The 19695-nt window shown below is 33.7% G+C and overlaps 1 long non-coding RNA gene across 1 annotated transcript in view; it reads right to left on the bottom strand.

The window, feature by feature from the left end:
- The window catches only part of LOC140509488 (uncharacterized), a 130544-nt gene that overhangs the window by 102514 nt on the left and 8335 nt on the right, over positions 1-19695 (bottom strand). The window contains exon 2 of the long non-coding RNA XR_011968783.1: positions 14219-14289. This is a non-coding gene — a long non-coding RNA (uncharacterized lncRNA). The remainder of the gene's footprint in view (positions 1-14218; positions 14290-19695) is intronic.

Genomic DNA, 19695 nt, shown 5'->3' with positions numbered 1-19695 from the left:
TAATGTGAGGGAAATAAATCATTCAACTTATCTGCCTTCAGGTATTTTTAATCTCATGAACAATTTAACCCAATGCTGAATTGTAATTTTTTAAATATTTTAAAAATCTTTCACATTAATTTCCTGTTACTAACTAGTTAGTTAGATAATATTGAACACAGATAATGTGCAATATTTATCCAGAGAGAAAATATTATTTGTCTGTCTGAATGTATTGCGCCCATGCAGTATTTTCATTTAGTTGTACTTAATGTCACTCATCTCATTTTTTTCTTCCTTCTTCTTTCTTTCAACATATTCAACAGCTGGGTCCATGAGCAAAAGAAGTTTGACAGTTAAAGAACTCTGATGCCAAGGTCTGAAATAAATTTTTTAGCAGCAACATCTGTGTCTGTTACAAAGCTCTTGGCTGGTTCTTTGGCATGATGCTTGGATGGGTCTACTGTGTCTGTTGACTCCACTGTTGGCAATGTTAATGCCTATGTTATTGCCTCTGGTGACACTCCAGGGGAATCAGATTTCTGATAAGCGAGTTTAAGTGCCTTGTTCCTAGGACTTCATCATTTTCTTCCTGATAAACTGCATTAATAAATTCTGTTCCATTTTGAAAGGAAGAACCTGAAGAAAGATCATACCATAATCCATGCCCAGTGAAAATCAAGGGTTTCAGCAATCTATTTCTCAGCACTGCCAACATCTATATCAATACACCATGCTTTAAATGTTTCTTTTACTCCACTAGAAATATTTAAAAATTAAAAAAAAAGCAACTATTTTCAGAAAAAGAGCAAATTAGAGATATTTTCCTATTGGAATAGTTGAGTTAGAACACAATGTTACCTATAGATTGAGGACATTTATTTTCAATAAGACCAGAAAACATTTAACTGAGGAGGTTTATGAGACCATAGAGTTAAATCTGGAAGAAATTTTGTAAGTATATAACCCAACATCTTCATTTAGCAAATGAGAAAATTGAGGACATTGAAACTGAAATGACTTGCCCAAGGTTAAACTAACAGTAGGTGGCAGAGCATCATTTTACATTCAGATACCTTGACACCATTATCAGTGTTCTTTAAATTTTACTTCTTTGCCTTTCAGGATGAACAAAAATAATTGAAAACTTAAGCACATAGCAAAACTGAGTCAAAAGTGTGCATGTCATACTATGAAGACAAGTACTATACTTTTAACTAATCTGCTTTTAGCACTTTAAACTTTGTAAAACACTATATTATATTATTTGATTCTCACAAAAACCCTTTGAAGTATGTTTTATCATTATCTCCACTGTGTATGTCATCACTCCAATTGATTAATGATTCAATGACTGGTCCACTGTTAAATAGATAGGAAGTTTCTAAGACAGGATTTGAATGAGGCTCTCCTGATTCCAAGTTAAGCAGTCTTTCTACCACACAAACCTAGCGGGTTCTACATATCTGGATAATATTTTGGTGCATATTTATCTCATTCTTTTCCCACCAGAAGGAGAGAATGTGGAGAATTTGAATCAAATTTACCCTAACCAACTCTTACCTACAGACAGAGAATTTAACTTGATGCTTCTAATTTCTTGTCTAAATGAAAGAATGCCTTTTTTTATATTTGACTTACATCTTAACATTCTAATCTTTTCAAAGTTCAAAGTTAATTTTAAATCCACCAAGAAGTAATTACTTATGTAGCTGAATACAGTATACATTGCAATATCTAGTTTTCGATTTGAAAGACTATTCCAGCTAAAGACCCTGCATAATTAAGTATAAAATGAAAATGTTCATAGTCACTTAAGAATAAAGTTAGATGTTCAGTCTTTGAGATAAAATGAATAGTTTACATGAACACTTGGATTTAAAAAAAAAAAACATCTAAATTGAGAAAAGGTATCTAATCATTTCCCATGATTCAAAAATCTATTGTCAGATTAGACAATATTATCTTCACATGAAATACTATTCTAGGCTGTAATGAATTCAACTGAATGACTCATATCTCTATCTATCCATGGGTTATATTTTCATGAAATTAGATTAGAATAATTTTGAAGTTTTTAAGTAAAAATTCATTGCAAGTTGAAAATATAAAGTTCATTGAACTTGTACAGAATCCTATTTGTTGGTTTTATTTTTGTATTTTTTAACAGCTAAGCCACAATCTTTATTCTTGAATGTCAGCACCATCATTATACTCTTGCCATTTTAAGAATAATGTCAACTTTTATACGAGCCAAAAGTAATGGGCTTGTAATGAGGCCACATTTTTGCAACTTGTTAATGAGGTCAGTCTACTTTTACATTCCCCATGTGACCAAATTCCTACACCTCCTTTGAAAAATCACCCCATGATACTATGCTGCAATTTACAGGACTTTTTTCTTAATACTCCTATAGAATTTTTATCTATTTAATTTGCCTCCAATCATTACTGATAAAGTAGTATTTGTTGTTCTTGATTGAGTATCTGACTTGGTCTCAAATTATTCATGCTATGAACATTTACCATTCACTTTTAGCTTATCCTTCATAGTTTGCTTTTTTTTTGGGGGGGAGGAGATCTTTTGGTATCCTTTACCTAGATAGATATATATAGATATAGATATAGATATATCTATATGTAATTTAGAACATTATATTTTGCTCATAGGAAAGGATATCACATTATTGCTAGTTTTACAAGCGTAGTTTAAAATACATTCAGCCTCATAGACTTTTTTTACTTAAAAAAGAAAAATAAACGAGTAAATATTAGAATAACAGGAATCCATGATAGTGGCAAATGAGAAGAATCATAGACGTAAGGGTAGAAGGGATCTGAGAGACTATTTAATCCAATTCACTCATTTCAAAGATGAGGAAACTAGCACCAAATAGGTGAAATAGTTTGTGTGAGATCATATAAGTCATTGGAGGAACTAGGATTTGAATGATGATCTTTCCCTTACAAATCTAGCAGTATTTTAACTGTGCCACACTCTCTCATTTTGAGAAAAGACAGTTTACATCCAAATAACACTGAAAACAGGACAGATTGTCGTTATGTAATATTAGAAAAGATTCCAAATAACCCAAAGGCCTATTCAACAAAGCAATCATACACTGAAGAAGCACATAATTTGTGGTGTTGTTTCCAAAAACAAGAAATATAACATTATATACAAACAATTTGCCACATCACACATTCCTCTGTGTGTGTTTTTCTTTTTTTTTTTTTCTAAGTCAGAATGTTGGTTTTTATCAGTATAAGCAGTTCCTGATTAGAAACTTCCTTTCAGTGGAAATTGGCAATGTGTCTTCTCTGAAGGTTTAAGAGTTAAGGGGTCACTTAAGAGTTTGAGTTATATGTTAGTGGTCACACAACAAGTATGTCAGGCCAGTACAATACATGGCAAATATATGGCCCTTTAGCCACCAATATAAGGTTGCCCCTCTGGATTTTCCTATTTTTCACATGACCTGGGGCAACCAACCAGCATCAGTCTGTCTCTGTTCTAACCTATCTGAGACATGAAATTTTGCCTGTCTTAATTTTGCCCCTTAACGCATTGCCAAATTGTGTAGGTCTGAAATATGTGGATCTGAACTTAGATCTTCCTAACTTTGAGGCCTAACTTTTAGTCTCTGTCGACTAAACTAAATTGCTTTACATAGTTCTGATTTATCTCTTGTCTTTTTGTGAAAATACTTCATTTGTTCTGACAGTTTTGTTTTCATTTTTGTTGTTGTTCTGTTTTTGTCCTTTACTTCTCTGAATTGGGCTCTTCTGGCAAACTGACACTTCACCTCTTTGCAAACATGAAAGGTTTAATGATTAGTGAGACATCAGTAAGCAAAGAAAAATTGAAAATGAAATAAAAAATGGAGAAATTCAGAAAAATATTTCACTTTCATTGAATTACCTCCCTCTCCACATTGGGCTATGCATTCTTGATCATCTAGTACTGAGACATTTCTTTCCTGGTAGTCTGCCACAATGGATTGTGATGATTCCAGTGGCCTCTTAGAACCATATCCTCACAATACCCTTCATCAAGGTATGTCCAAAACAATAACACAGTAGAACTGCTATTTTGTGAGAACTGCTCAGATTCATTTGGCTCATCACAAGGGATAAATCTGTTGAAAATGTTTTGAGGAATTTAGAAAGTGCCTATGCAAAGATTTTGAGTTTTCCTGGTCACCTCAGTGCATATAACCCTTAACTACTGTTTGGAATATAAATAGGAAGGGAGGAGAGAGAGACAGAGAGAGAGAGAGAGAGAGAGAGAGAGAGCCATACATACATACATGTAAATACATACAGACTATGCAATATAAACATATATACAAAATATATGTATATACACATACTTTGTCTCTATCTCTGTCTGGTCTCTCTGTCTCTCTGCCTCTCTCTGTGTCTCTGTCTCTCACTCTGTGTCTGTCTGTCTGCCTGCCTGTCTGTCTGTCTGTCTCTCTCTCTCTCTATCCATCTATCATCTATCTATCTATCTATCTACCTATCTATCTATCTATCTATATGTATAAAACAAAGACATCTCTAACATTACCCCCAAATCATTTTTTAAATCAAAGTATCTAGAAGGGTACAATTTGGACTGCAATATCTATACATAATAACTACGGTTTTGTTTTAATACCATTTGAATGAGTTTTGCTTGGTTATATTGTGTGAAAATATCAGTTTTTTAAACTGTAGAGGAATCATTTGGATGGCATCATAAGCCTTCAATGCCAAGCCTGGAAACTATTCTTCCAAATGCGGCATCTGGTTCCCTGGCAAAATTCATTGGTAGTTTTTCAGCACCTCTAGGTCTGTTACATGGTTGGCTGCCTTTGAGTACCAGTTTCCATTCCACTGAAAATGAAGGTCTGTATAAATCATTGAGACCTTCTGTAATGTTGATTTAAGCAGTGGTTTGGAAACTAAGGCTCCATATATATTTTAGATACACGTGGCACGCCTGTTCAGATATTTCTGTGCATATCAATGGATGTGCATAGATATGGAAAGGAAAAAAACTATTTCATTGCAATCATGTAATAGATAAGGAGCTCATTATGAAGTCAGGACATGCAATAAATCCTACCTCTGATACATACAAGTTGTGTGAGTGGGAAAATCACTGAACCTTCAAATATTCTATGACAGAGCTGTCAAACACCTGGCCTGCAACACTACCAAGTGCAGAACCAGATTAAAATGTAATCAGGAAATATTTAAGAAAATAAATAAAACACAATAGAAGTCAGTTAATGTTAATACGTGATTTTCTACATCAATATGTGACGGCAGACAACCTTATGCATGGTTTAGAGGCCCTGTTTCTATACGAGCTTGCTGTCAGCAAGGCTCTGATTTTAATTTGCAGAGGTGTTGACTTGCATTGGTAAAAAAGTTCCACCTGAAATTCCATACCACAGTAAAATTGCAGTACTAGTCCTTATCCTTTGATAGAAAAATAAAATGCAATGGTAATTTTCCCTTTCACACAGCTAATAAGTGGGAGACCTCGGATTCCAAATTATGCTTTTTTTTTTTAATCCAAAACTCAGTACTCTTTCTACTTTTTCTGCTCCAGTAGAGTTTTATTAATGCAACTCACATTTATATAATGCCTTCTAGAGATAACTATTGCATAATGGATAAAGATCCAGGTTTGGAGCTAGCAATACCTAGCTAGTTTTAAGTCCTTCCAACATATAGAGGCTATGTGACACTCAATTAGTCATCTCTCAGTTCTTTAAGAAACTCTCCACAATGTATAAAGAAGATGATGACTTATGGCTGTAGAGAGTGTTCTCAACTAGGAGTTCCCTATGCCAATGTGTGTGTGTGTGTGCGTGTGTGTGTGTTTGTACATGTGGTATATCTGTTTGCTAAAGGAGAGAGAGAGAGAAAGAGAGAGAGAAAGAGAGAGAGAGAGAGAGAGAGAGAGAGAGAGAATCTCATTCTCCTCTGGGCTCCATTGTTGATTCTATTGACTTTCTCCTCCAAGACACAACAGCTTTCTCATTGAGAAGTCGATTTTGCTCCTGTGCCCTCCTAACCCTTGAAGTTGACTAAACCCCAGGCTTTCTCATAACGAAAGCACACTCTATCCCCTTTTGGTCCCTTCTTCTGATTGGCCAATCTATTTCCTCCTAGAGCTTTCATTTTCAAGAAAATGTCGGGCCAACTCTGTCTGCATTTTTTCTCTGGAATCCACTTGTGAAGTTCTGGACATATTACACATTGGGTTCCCACTATGTACCTCAACTGTATAATAAAAAAGTGCTTATTAAGTACCTTCCATACATCAGATACTGCACAAAGCCTTTAAAATTAAAGAACAAAAGTCATATACATCCTTGGCCTTTAAGAAGCTTGTATTTTATCCAGAGAGAATACACACACACACACACACACACACACACACACACACACACACACACAGAGAGAGAGATAAGAACATAAAATGGAGAAAGCACTAGCAGCTAAAGGAATCAGAAAAGATCTCATAACGAGTGGGATACTTGACCTGAAACTTTTAAGAAAATAGTCATTCTGTGAGGAATAGTTCAGGGCTTTCCTTTATCTCCTGGCCCATCCCTAGAGAACACTTTTCATTTGGAATTTGGCAAGGTTCATTTAGCAAGTACTATGACCATAACTGACACTTTCCCTACTTGGGAATAAAGGTAAAAGTGAAATAGAGAAATCCTAGTGTATATGGAGATCAAAAACAATGTGTAACATAGGCAATAGTAAAAGTAAGGAAGAGAATTTAGTAAGAGAGAAGACCAAAACAATGCCAAAGAGATTCACAACATGTTCCAAGCAAGGAGAGGATACTAAGAGAAAATAAGGTCTATGTTTCAAGAACAAGTTTTCAGTGGTGACAAGAGGTCAAACTAGACTAAAAGAAAATCAAATAAAATAGTTCAATTTAAATCATGTGAAGCCTCATGAGCACTTGTGAGTTTTAAACATGGGTTTACAGTTAGGCTCTCCTCTCTAACCTTGCCCAAATTCCTTCATCTGAAAGGCTTTTTGTGCTGTTGACTTCATTTACTACTATGGAACCCATGGGCTGTAATATAATAATAAGACTGGGCCCACTTTTTGGAGGGATTATTAGATTTGTGCAAAAATCAATCAGTTATTGTGGATGGGGTGTAGAGAAGGGACATAATGAAAGTTATATTTTAGCAGGCTTATGCAGGCAGTATCTCACAGGCTTTCTCCTATAAATATGTTTTAGAACCTACTATAGGGAAGTCACTGAGTCAGGTGTTGCAAGATATGCCAAATGCCAAAAAAGATGCTTCCTGCCATAAAGGAAGAACAAGAGATGGTGGAAAAAAAGTAGAAGCTTGAAATAGTTCCACGTGGTAGAACTAGAGAGATTGTTATAGAAATGTAACCTTAAACACACTGAGGCTTCCCAGTCCTTTAATAAATATTTGTTTAATTGAATAGACATAATTTCAGATTAGATATGGCATGAAAGGTGAATGTTAGTTACAAAATTTGATCAAGATGATGGGAAATTTTAGAGAACGGAAGAGAAAATTAGTATGTCCATTACAAAATGAAAATCATTAAAATGAGTCTTTTAAGTCTTCTAAATGTGTGTGTTTATGTGTGTCTGTGTGTGTGAGAGAGAGAGAAAGAGAGAGAGAGAGAAAGAGACACTCTTAAGTCTCGAAAATGATCAAGTTCTCACCATTTATGTTTTATCTTATTGTAAGTATAAGTAAGCAAAGTGGGATTTTTTCTTCTGGAATTCAGTCTCCTACACTCAGGCTATATTGTAAACATCTGAACGGTTAATCTCCGTTGAGCCCTGATAATTCACAACTGTGCTGTGTCATGTAGGTTTCATGCCTTCTGACTCTGATCCAATTAGGGGTCCAGTCTTTGTTATATATTCTGGAAAGTTGGCATTTTGCTTTGGGGGCTCACTCATGAGAAGGACCTTTAAGTTTTCTGGACTGGACTCTGGGAGCCATTTGTTAAGAACCACCCAACTACTCAGATGTTAGTGCTCTCCCAATCTGGTTGTGTATGTAGATGGTCACACGATTCTGCTTAGACAGAGAAAGCCCTGTTTATTGGATTCTTTCTTGAATATTTCTTCTCTCTAGGGATAAATATTTGTCTTTCTGCATTGTTTAATTAAAGTAACATTGTTGACCTCTTTGAAGCTGTCTTTCCTTTAGAAAAACAGATCAAAGAACCTGTGCTAGCAGCCCACTCTGTGTTCTAGTGTGGTTGCCTCTATCCTATAAGTGCTACTACACTTATACGTATTTAGCTAACATTAAAAAGAAAGCCAATTTGGGCATTATTAGCTGTTTGAATTTTAGGCACAAAAGGAGGCAAAACGGTATCATGATACTTCATATGAAACAACAATAGACCCAATTTCAAGGAGTGTATTTCTAATTCATCTATATTCTACCACAGCCCACCTATAATAAAACATTCACCATTTAAATAGGAATAAAAGGTAGAAGAATATAGTTCAACAAATGCTAATTTGGGAATCCAATGGCCTGGTTCAAACCATGACACTTTTGCCACCTTGATGTCTTTGAAATTCAGTTACAAGACATATAAGATGAGGTGAGTAGGCCATATTGTTTCTAAGATCCCTTATAGATCTAAATCTTTAATCTGTGTTTTTTGAAAAAAAGGTATTCAATATTACCGATTCAGACCTTGATAACCTGCATCTGAGACTTAGTCTGAATGTGACCTTGCCACCTAGAAATATAGAATATATTCAACAACTCATAACCTTTGAACTGTTGAATGATTTGGTAAAGACCATAAAGAGACTCAGACTTTACATTTTCATGAATATGAAGGAAAAAAGGTTGTATTTACAAAATATAAATTAGAAATTTTCTATCACATTATCTACCCATCATCATCTATCCTTGTCATTGGTATGAACAGGAATACCTGGCCTATGTGAAATTACTTTATTGATCTAGCAGATACTTGGTCAATTTCTCATTTCTACAGAAAGGATAATCCCCTCACTCTTTCACCAATTCAGGCACTTCTAGATACAGCCATATGAGTAATTAACTAACTAGAAATTCCTGTCATGCTGTAAATTCTCTCTAGACCTAAAAACTTCAGAATTTTGGAATTAGGAAAGATACAGTGAGAGAACACAAATACTATAACTTTGAGGCAGTGTTCCAAACACTATTTTCCTCCAAATAGGTTGAAAAAGTAGGGTGATTCTCATTTGTGTAGAAACCATATAGCTTATATAAAACACTATCAGGTTTTCTTGGCAGAGATACTAGAGTGGTTTGCCATTTCCATGTCCAATTCATTTTACCAATGAGGAACTAAGGCAAACAGGGTTAAGTGACTTGCCCAGGGTTACATAGCTAACAAGTGTCTGAATATAGCTAAAATGAATTTTATTCAGCAAAAACACCTTAAGAAGATAAATACAGGAGAAAATGTAAAGACCTGATGTGCCTATACAAAACATAATAGGATAAGCTTTGTACTGAATATCTGCTAAGGAAATACATACACACACACACACACACACATACATGCACACACAACAACACACGAGCACACACCCAGAAAAATAAATATAAAAGAAGCTCAGTAAGAAATAGAATAATTCTCATTATAAAATAGTCTGTCATTTGGACTAATATGGACTATCAACTATCCATGTATAACTTGTGTTCTCTTTTAAATACAGAATAATGCAGCTTACCAAAATGTACTACTAGGCTGCTGTCCATAATATAGTCAATTTTAGAAAAAGAATTAGAAAATCTATGGTTTCTTGTTGGTAATATATTGGCTACAAGGATAAGAGTAATAGAAAATACAAGGCAAGCTTGCATAGACTAAAATGATAACTTCCTAACTCTTCTCTTTGCTTCCATTCTCAAACTATTTATTATACACAGCTCCCAAAGCAGTTGTCCTAAAATGCAAGCCAGGACATGCTCGTCTTCTGCTCACAAATGTCCCTACTGTCTATAGGAACTCCTCCAGTGTGCCTATATAAATTCCTTATCCTTTTTTTAAGGCTCTTCCTCAAGTGGCTCCAACCTAACTTTCATAGCAGTTCTTCTTCAAGTGCTCTGTGTCCCAACTAAATTGGAATATTTCCCCACAACTACTTGACTCTTACATGGCTATTCATTTAAGAAAGCCTATACACTGAATGCCTACAACACACTTCCTCTACATAGGCACCCAATGAAATCCCTCTTTTCCTTCAAAGCCAACCAAATTATCACTTCTATTATAAATCAATCTCTAATGCAACCAAGTAAAAATGATGCCCCCCCCCCCATTTGAAGTTACCCTTAGAAACAGTGAATAGATATTCTCTTTGTCCTTATGAGGTTGAAATTGAGATGTTCTGTTGTGGGATACATATTAGATTATAAGCTCCATTTAGGGATAAGGTTGTGACAAACTTATATTAGGCACTTAATACCATCAACACTTATTAAGCATTCTGGGAGTGCTTATGTTTTTAGCTAAACATCAGTCTTACCCTGAAGGAGATGTGATTGTAACTTCCAAGGAGGAGGCAAAGGGATGAAGAAACAGGTTTTTAACACCTGCTATGAGCCAGGCACTGTTAAGTGCTTAATAATCTGATTATCTAATTTGTGACTCACAACAACCCTGAGAGATAGATGCTTCTGTTGTTCTCATTTTACAACTAAGAAAGTTGAGCTAAATAGAGATCAAGTCACCTGTCCAGAGTCACAAAGCTATCAGTGTCAGAGGATGCATTTGAACTTAAATCTAGCTTTTTCAATGCCCAGGATTAATTCTACTTCAGAACTGGGATAGGCCTCAGAAACCACCTAATCTAACCCAGTCACGAAGAAGAATCCTTCCTAGTATATCCCAAACAAGTGGCCAATCAGGCTTTAAGAACTCCAACTTTACTCCTTCCAGATTCAGTTTATTTTGTAGGCACACATGTCCCACTTTCAATAAGAATTAACCCTAGAGCTCTGTCCTGGGTAATTCTTTTTTCTTTCTCTGAATACTTCTCTTCTGTAGTCTCATAAATCCCATGGATTTTACCATCACCTCTATCCTTAGTCAAAACCAATAATTTGTTCTCTAATTTTCTTTATGTTAGTCTATCTTGGATACAATTAGCACCAATCAAGCACCCCAGCTCCTACCCTTAAGCATTGAGGCCTGGGTACTGGGCTCCTTGTTGTTGTGTCCTCCATATCTAGCCAGAATTATACTCAACTTGCTCTTGTCCAACTCTCCATTCAGGAATCCTAGGAGAGTGGGAATTCACCACTGTTTAAATAAATTTGTCAATGAACAGATCTGCTGAGGTGCAAAATTTTTCAAGTATTAGACTTTCCTCACAAAATCTAATTCTCATTGTAGCCAAGTTCTCATTTCTAGGTTTCAAAGGTTAATATACAAACCTTCTATGACATAAGATCATTTCCAAATGATTTATAAATATACTTTACAATAAAACTTTTATTTAGAAAAAGGGAAATTTTGCATATTTTAAATGAAATTATGTGTATGTGTTGCTTTCATTAAAAAAAGAAGAAAGGAAAGAAGGACAGAAGGAAGGAAGGAAAAGAGAGAGGGAGAGAGAGAGAGTAAGAGAGAGAGAATAGACTACTTAAGGACAATGGTTGTTTCAATTCTTTCCTAGTGTCTCTAACATCTATCTCAATACATTTATCATACTTAATGATTAATAAATATTAGATTGATTGAAACCAAAGTGGATATATAAAGAAGGAGAAAATTCAAGATAATAAAGATTGTAATAAATGTAAGGAATAACTGACATGTGAATAAAATGGTGGAAAAGTCAGAAGCATAGTTATTTGTTGTCAAAGCATAGGAATAGAAAAATTTGAGAGACTAGAAGTGACCAGAGTTGAAGAGATAGAAATCATTTAAGTTATGACTATGCCATGGCTTGGTCAGAATGATGGGAAATGATGTTGTTGCTAGAGCTTTGGGAAATAAGGATTTTTGTGATAAAATGTAAATAAATTGTGTTCTACTTGTTGCTGAATAATGATATGCCACAGAATAATTTGCAAATATCAAACTTAATCATTCCTTTAAAAACAAGGAATTAATTCAAGATGATTACACTTTTGCAGTTTCATAAAGTAGTATGAATGTTTTAAATGATTCCATTAGTTGTCTTCTTCACTATAGAACACGATTAAAATTCACATATCATTTATAAAGTTTGTGCAAGATTATAAGAATGTCTATTTTAATGTCATTCAATATGGAAACATGACAGAAGAAATGCTTTTGGAAGTCCAGTGGAAATATTTCACTGCTAGAGTACAAATGTTCATGAGCCTTAAGTTTTCTGATTACACTGATATTTTACCACTTTGATGTCTACAAATGTTGTTTGTCATGGAGTAATACCCAATTGGCATTGCTTCTGGAGCATTGCAAAGTGTATGAGAACATTTTAAGGAAATTCAGAAACATTTGGTTGTGCCTTTCAGATTTGCATCAATAAAAGAGACTACTGATGCTCAAGTATTCCCTTTCTTTTTTTTTTTTTACAAAAAGTCAAACAGCACATGAAAATATTAATAAAATGTGCAACTCTTTTCAGTAGAATTGTTTTTTTGCTATCTCTGATTTCTGCAAGCTAATGTGATACTAGTTAATCCTGATGGATACTTTGGCTTAGAAAATGTGAAATGATTAACTTAGCAAATTAGTATAAGGGTCAAAATATCTAAGTGTTGTTGATATTTTATTTTAATAGTTTTATTGATTTTATTAATAAGTAATTTTAACTTCCAAAGTATTGAATGAAAATGACGTAGAAATTGCTTTTATTCTAGAGACATGAAAACAGATTTTATCACAAAAATACTCAAAAAGTTGTGCTATACATAATTCACAAAGACATACCACCATGCTCAACACTTCACTGTAGAAAAAACAGCCTTATGTCTAATTTCTGTCACAGATCTAATGAGTCTCTAAGCTTGTTATCTATATCAATTCAATTCAATTCAATGAAGTTATTAAATGCCTACAATACACCAGATAAACTTTTCTGTCTTTCTCTCACTCCTCTTACCATGCATCCTTACTTTTGGACAACAGAAGACATTCTCTAAGTTTTAAATTTGCCAGAAATTGTAAAAACCACAATGAGATTCAAATATTGAAAATAACAGTTGTAAATGACATTTTATAATATCCCACCTTCTCCATAAAAAAAGGTGTAGTAAGACGATATACTGACTGAAGGTATGATTTTGGAAAACAACCTAGAAAGACATAAGTGAATTGATACAAAGTAAAGTAAGCAGAATCAGGAGAACAATGAACAGGGAAACAACAATATCGTAATGATAAACAACTAGGAAAGACTTAGTAACTGTGATCAATACAATTATCCAGAACAAATAAAAAAGATTTACAATGAAAAATATTATTATTTTCCAAACAGAAAACTGGTGGGATCAGAATGCAGATTGAAACATATTTTGCACTTATTTTTCTTGCTTTTTTTCATAATATTGCTATTACAGGAATATATTTTCATTACTTTATATATATATATATATATATATATATATATATATATATATATATATATATATATATAGAGAGAGAGAGAGAGAGAGAGAGAGAGAGAGAGAGAGAGACAGAGAGAGAGAGACAGAGAGAGAGAGACAGAGAGAGTATCATATTTCTTATTACCTTAAAAGATGATGAAGGGCTTGGGAAGGAGAGAAGTTGTAACTAAAAACATTTTTGAAAAGAAGAATCACTGTCTTCTACAAAATTGTTTTTATTTTTCTGCTTGTTTTTGTTTTTAAAGTATAGTAACTGGAGGAGAGAGGAGTGTCTAGCACCCCAGCGATGATCATCCCAGCTTGCAAGGTAGTGAGCCTGAAAGCTGTCATAAGCTTTGAGTCAATGGATCCATATAGCTGACGGTGCTGGTAGTACCACTGAAAAGGGTGGGCTAGACTAGTAATCCAAAATTGCATATTCAATTTAAATTTTAAAATCCCCATGGAGGCATTTTTAATTCATTCCTCAAAACTCTCCATGCTATAAGAATCAAGTCCTTATAATTCTGTCATATTCCACGGAATGTGGTCTCAACTAATTTCTAATGGCATTACAATAATGTCTCAGAGAATTGACTTAATAAAATTAACTTTGGCACCTTATAATTGGAAGAATTGAGATACTTCACTGTGGTGCAGGCAGCCTGTCTTCTTTTTGTCAGCAAGTGTCCTGTAAGCAAATGAAAGGTTTTTGAGATTCAACGTAGTGGTCTCACATTTCTCAAATATATTTCATTCCTCTAAATTGTTTTACTTTTGTTTGAAATGTAAGGGTAAATGAGAAAATGGTAATTTTTAATAGTTGTTTCCATCTCTGACTCTAGGTCTATAAAATATTTGTGTTTTATTTAAATCTGGTACTGTCTCACTACCATCATAGGGAGGGAACTATTTGCCCTGGAGAGGAAACCTCTATTTTCAGTTTGAATTTTAAGCTTGCTGACATTGATTGAAAAGTGAAATTTTACACTACATCATTTTCATGTCCTTGAGCTGCTGATGCAAAAATATTATAATTTGTTCATTTTTGTGTATTGATGATTCATCTCTCAATTTCAAAGGATTAAAAGAAAAATCAAATAGACATTTTGGTTACAATTACTTTTGACAGGATTGAACTTCAGTGATATTGAATTATAATATCTCTTCAATCAAGAGAAGAGAAAATATTTCCTGGCATTTAGACTTTATTGATGTTCCAATTATAGGTTTTCTTGTTTTGTTTTTGTTTTCGTTTTTCAATCATACCAACTAAAATTGGTTGCACTATAATTGAAAGTCAAATCTATTACAAATATCTAGCATTTTTTGGAAATTCTGGTGCACTATAGATGACATAAAGAGAAGAAAAATTAAATCTTGTTGACATGCAGAGGCAGAATCTAAATCAATAGTGAGGTTGTTGGTTGTAGCACATTCAAGGTGCCTCTCTACAATCCACATTCTGAGAATTAGATAGGATTTTGGAAGAAGCTCTGCCTATGGAATCAGAAGTATCAGGTTGGTCTTATTTCTGTTATCTAGCTTGTAACTTCAGGCAATTAATTTAATCTACTTGAGTTTCAATTTCCTCATCTGTAAAATTAATGTATTGGAGCAAATGGCCACTGAAGTCCCTTCTAGCTGGAAAATTGTGATCTTATGATGATTTGAAGTGACCTATACTATATTTCCATAAGAGTGAAAATAATCACACATGGTATTTATTTAGTCGAAAGCACTTTCATATTATATTATCTCATGTGATTTTCACCACTGCACTGTGAGATAAGTAGGGATCATCATCACTATTTTGCTCAGCAGGAAATTTAAAAGACTTCCCAAGTTGTGCAGTTAACAAATTTCAAAGCTGTTATTAGCATTCAAGTTTTTTGATTCTTGGTCCAGTGAACTTTCTACTACACAAGACTTCCACTACGAAGAGGAGAAAATTAAAACAGTTATATGCAATGCAGATTCATAAACATTGAAATGAATCTGTTATATCATCAATGTGCATGTTTCAAAAATGACAATTGAAAGTCATTTAAGACTGCCCATCTCATTCATGTCCTCTCATGTCCTCCTAAAGGAGAACCACAGTCCTCCCGTACATGTTAAGAACTTTTTTTGATTTTTATTGACAGTCAAAGAACACCAGTAGAATCTTCTAGCTGTAGATCTGTTATCTCTTACAATTACCATGAAATCAGTCCACATTTTTTGTCCTTGCAAAAATTTCCAGATTTCAGAATTTACTACTGTTCTTATTTGGCTATGCATTGCAACTTGCTCATAGCTCATCTTCCATCTGCCTATCTAATATTCATTTCCAATTACTCCATTATTTCAGATAATCACATAACATAAGAAACAGCAAATACTTTGCTTGCTCAGATAAAAAAGGTGGATGTGGCACATGTGAGGAGTGGGGGCAGCACTCTATTGCTTTCTCTGGAGCTTTTGTGAATCTGTAAAGGTATTTTCTTAAGGAAATTCTAGAAAACAATCAATCATTCTGTAGATATCATTTCTATCAACCCCTTTATTTTCTAAGCCCCTAGAATGTGCCAGTACTACCAAGCCCAGTAGACGCAAAAAAATAATCCCTGCCCTCAAGAAGCTTACCTTCAAATGGAAGACAACATGTGAATAAATACATAAACAATGCAGGCAGAATATATGAAGGAGCTAAGAATTAAATTTATAAGACTAGTCTCTAGACTCTTCAAAGATTGGGGAAAACGTCCAGAAGGGAGCATTTGAAATGAATCTTGAAGAAGCCAAAGAAACAAAGGCAAAAGAAGTAAACAGAAAAATAATTCAAGACATAGGGAACGGAAGTGGAAAACAAGAGAAAATAAGAGATGGAGTGCTATGCTTGAGAAATATCTAGTAGGTCACTACAGTTTGGTCCATGGAGTTAATAGATGGAAAGTATATTCTTAGAAGACTGGGAAGATAGGAAAAAGTTTAGATATGAAATTCAAGAAGTGGAGAAAAATTTATTTTTAAAATTGTATTTGTATTTTATCTGCTCAGCAATAGAGTTAGTTGAGATTCTCTGCATCTTTGGTATTTACTGGTGCATGTGAGACCCAGCAGTGAGTTAATCAATGCTTGATGACTGACTGACTGACTGACTGAAAGGTAAATCATGCTGGAAGCTGTGGGAAGGGTGAATTTGAAATCATTGCGTTTTCACTCTCAAATACTATAAAAGTTATAGAGATGATAATAAAGCATCTCTCAGAAAGGGTAAGTGATATTTTCACTAGCCAAAAATAATGTGTTGTTTTTTTATATTAGCTTTTTGAGAAAGAAATATTGACTTAAATAAAGTTATGGGAAGAAAAATAATGTCCCAAGGAAGATGAGTAAACTAAGAGCAACCCTAATGCTCATGATAGAGGTACTACATATATATTTAAAGGAAATACCTGCAAATTTCTAATAAAGCTTTATACCTTGAGGCTTTTAATGATGGTTGGTTTAAACATTTTTAAAAAGTATATTTTTTCCTGTTTATCCTTTGCTTCCAGGATTCCCCAAGTCTTTATAAATAAATTACATGAAAAGCTAAGAAAAATTATAATAGACAATTGTATATTTGGTATTTTGAGAATGGGACAAAAGTGCAAGCAGACATAAAGAAAATAAAGGAATGAAGAAATACATAGTGAGAAAAAATACAAGGCAAGTTCCTCTAGCTCATATTACATTCAGTGCATAAATCACATGATTTAGTTCTTGGGGATAATTGTTCTGAGATTTTTTTATGCTTATGGCAGATGTGTTCTTGAAAAATTATGCCTGTCGTAGAAAATTTGGAAAGAGTCCTAGAATCCCCAATTATGCAAGAGTTATGGCTCATATAAGGGACACCTACTGTTTTAAAGGGGAAAGTGGGATTTATAAATTTTCCGCAAAGGAAGTTCTGTCTGAAAGATTTAATGGGACTGGGAGTTGAACAAAAGATATTCACTCTGTTTTTTGTTTTTCTGACACCCATTTTGTCAACACCAATTAATTATTAAGTGGCATGGTGGTTTGGAATCCCAGCACAAACATTTTATTCACACCTCCTGCATGTACCTGATGTGATTTTCTATGTAGGAATACATGGAGAATACGGGCATATTGCCAAATGTTAATCTTTTCATGTCTTTGGAAGTTTTTAATACTTAAGACAAGTATATAATTTTACTGCGTAAGGTCTCTAATGTCAAGTATCTATCATATGGATTATAAGTGAATATTTAGAAAATAATACTTTAAAATTTTTTTTGCAATTTAGCTAATATTGTTTTTATTTGACTTTAGGTATAATAGTATGTGGCAATATTAATATGTTCCAATAGTAATGTGAAATATAATTGGAAAGCCCTTGGCATTATTTTACAGTACATGGTCAGCATAATTGCCTCAAATGAGATCAGAATCTATGTAATATTCTAAAATCAAGTTGCAATTAGCCATTGATTCTAAACTTATCAAGAATATGCTTTAGTACATAATCAATATACAAAATCTGAAAAATGGAAATATATTTTCATGGAAGCAGCAAGGAGTAGCAGACAGAGGCCTAGATTTGGATTCTGGAAGACCTGGGTTCAAAATGGCTTCTATAACACACTAATAGTGTTATCACAGTTAGCTATGTGTTTATTTTATTTCATTCTTCTCCAGGAGATTCTAAGAGTTTCTTACTGAGAAGTTTACTAATGATAAACAACGCAACAAAGACAATTAGCCACATAGATAATAAGCAAAATAGCAAGAAGTTAAACCCAGACTCTCTGATTTTATATCCAGTGTGTTTAATTCTAGACCAGATTATCTCTCCTGGGACTATACTGTGAAGTAAAATTACTTTTTACTCTTTTTTTTTGGTTTATTTGCTGAGTTTGTGTAGTATTCTGCCTCGAAAGAACTAAACTTGTATAAAACCTTTCAAAATTTAGGATTTTCTCCCCCAGCTTTCAACTAAATGTGTTTAATGGTACAGTGAAATGTAGTGGAATGTGCATCAGATCAGGAGTGAAAGAGTCCAAGGACTGTCCCTTTCTACGTACATGACCTTGGCCAAATTACTTGGATCCCAGTTTCTTCACCTATGAAATGAGGGAATTAAACTAAATAATTTTTCAATTGTATTCTAACTCCTATTATTCTATGATATGATTAATGAATGTCACATATGTGAAATATGATATAGATATTATCAAAATAAGAAATTATATAGAGGAGAATTACAACTTTAAATAATTCATAAATATTAGAGGTAAAAACATTGGCCAGAAATAATCTTTCACATTTGCCACAACAGTATTTGAGGCCCTCCTTAGGCTACTTTGCCTGAAATATTTTAATCATGTCCTATTTTGTGTCCCCAGAAGAATACTCTCCAATTTCCATTCATTCTGACAAACATGTCAGAATAACATTCTTAATTCATGATCAATTTCTCCTTTCATTTTTTAAAACTCATATTTTACCCCCACTAATATAATGTAACTGTTCTAAAATCTTACTGAACACCTGCTCATTTTCAAAGCTTTTTTTTATTATTATTGTTGTTTATTTTTAATCAGCATTGCCTCCTTTTTGATACTGTATTTCTTTTCCTGCCTGGACTGCATTGGTACTGCAATCTCCTGAATATCTGTCTAATATTTAAGCAATTTTTTCAGTTTCTTTCAGGGATGCCACTTCCTCTTCCCTACTCTTTAAAAACAACAACAACAAAAAATTCTCTTTGAATCTCTCTTTCTAGTGGGGTTGGGAGGATGTGCGAAATGATAGAACAGAATAGACCTAATCAGTTAAATTTTTTTCCAAAGTACATGATTGAGGTTGTAGAATGTATTGGATAGGTAAGTAATAAAATAACTTTTTAAGTTTTCCCCCTTAAATACCTAGAATAGTCCTCTTTGTAACTTTCAAAATGTAAATACCTTGAATCCCTCATTCCATGAGTGAGAGACACCTACATATATATATATGTATATATATGTATATGTATATGTATATATATAATACAAATATACATGCATGCATGCATGCATAGATATTATACATACATACATACACACAT

Source organism: Notamacropus eugenii, chromosome 6 (assembly GCF_028372415.1).
Source record: "Notamacropus eugenii isolate mMacEug1 chromosome 6, mMacEug1.pri_v2, whole genome shotgun sequence".
Lineage (NCBI taxonomy): Eukaryota > Metazoa > Chordata > Mammalia > Diprotodontia > Macropodidae > Notamacropus > Notamacropus eugenii.
The sequence above is the reverse complement of the archived record's forward strand: the minus strand, read 5'-3'. Positions and strand labels throughout refer to the sequence as shown.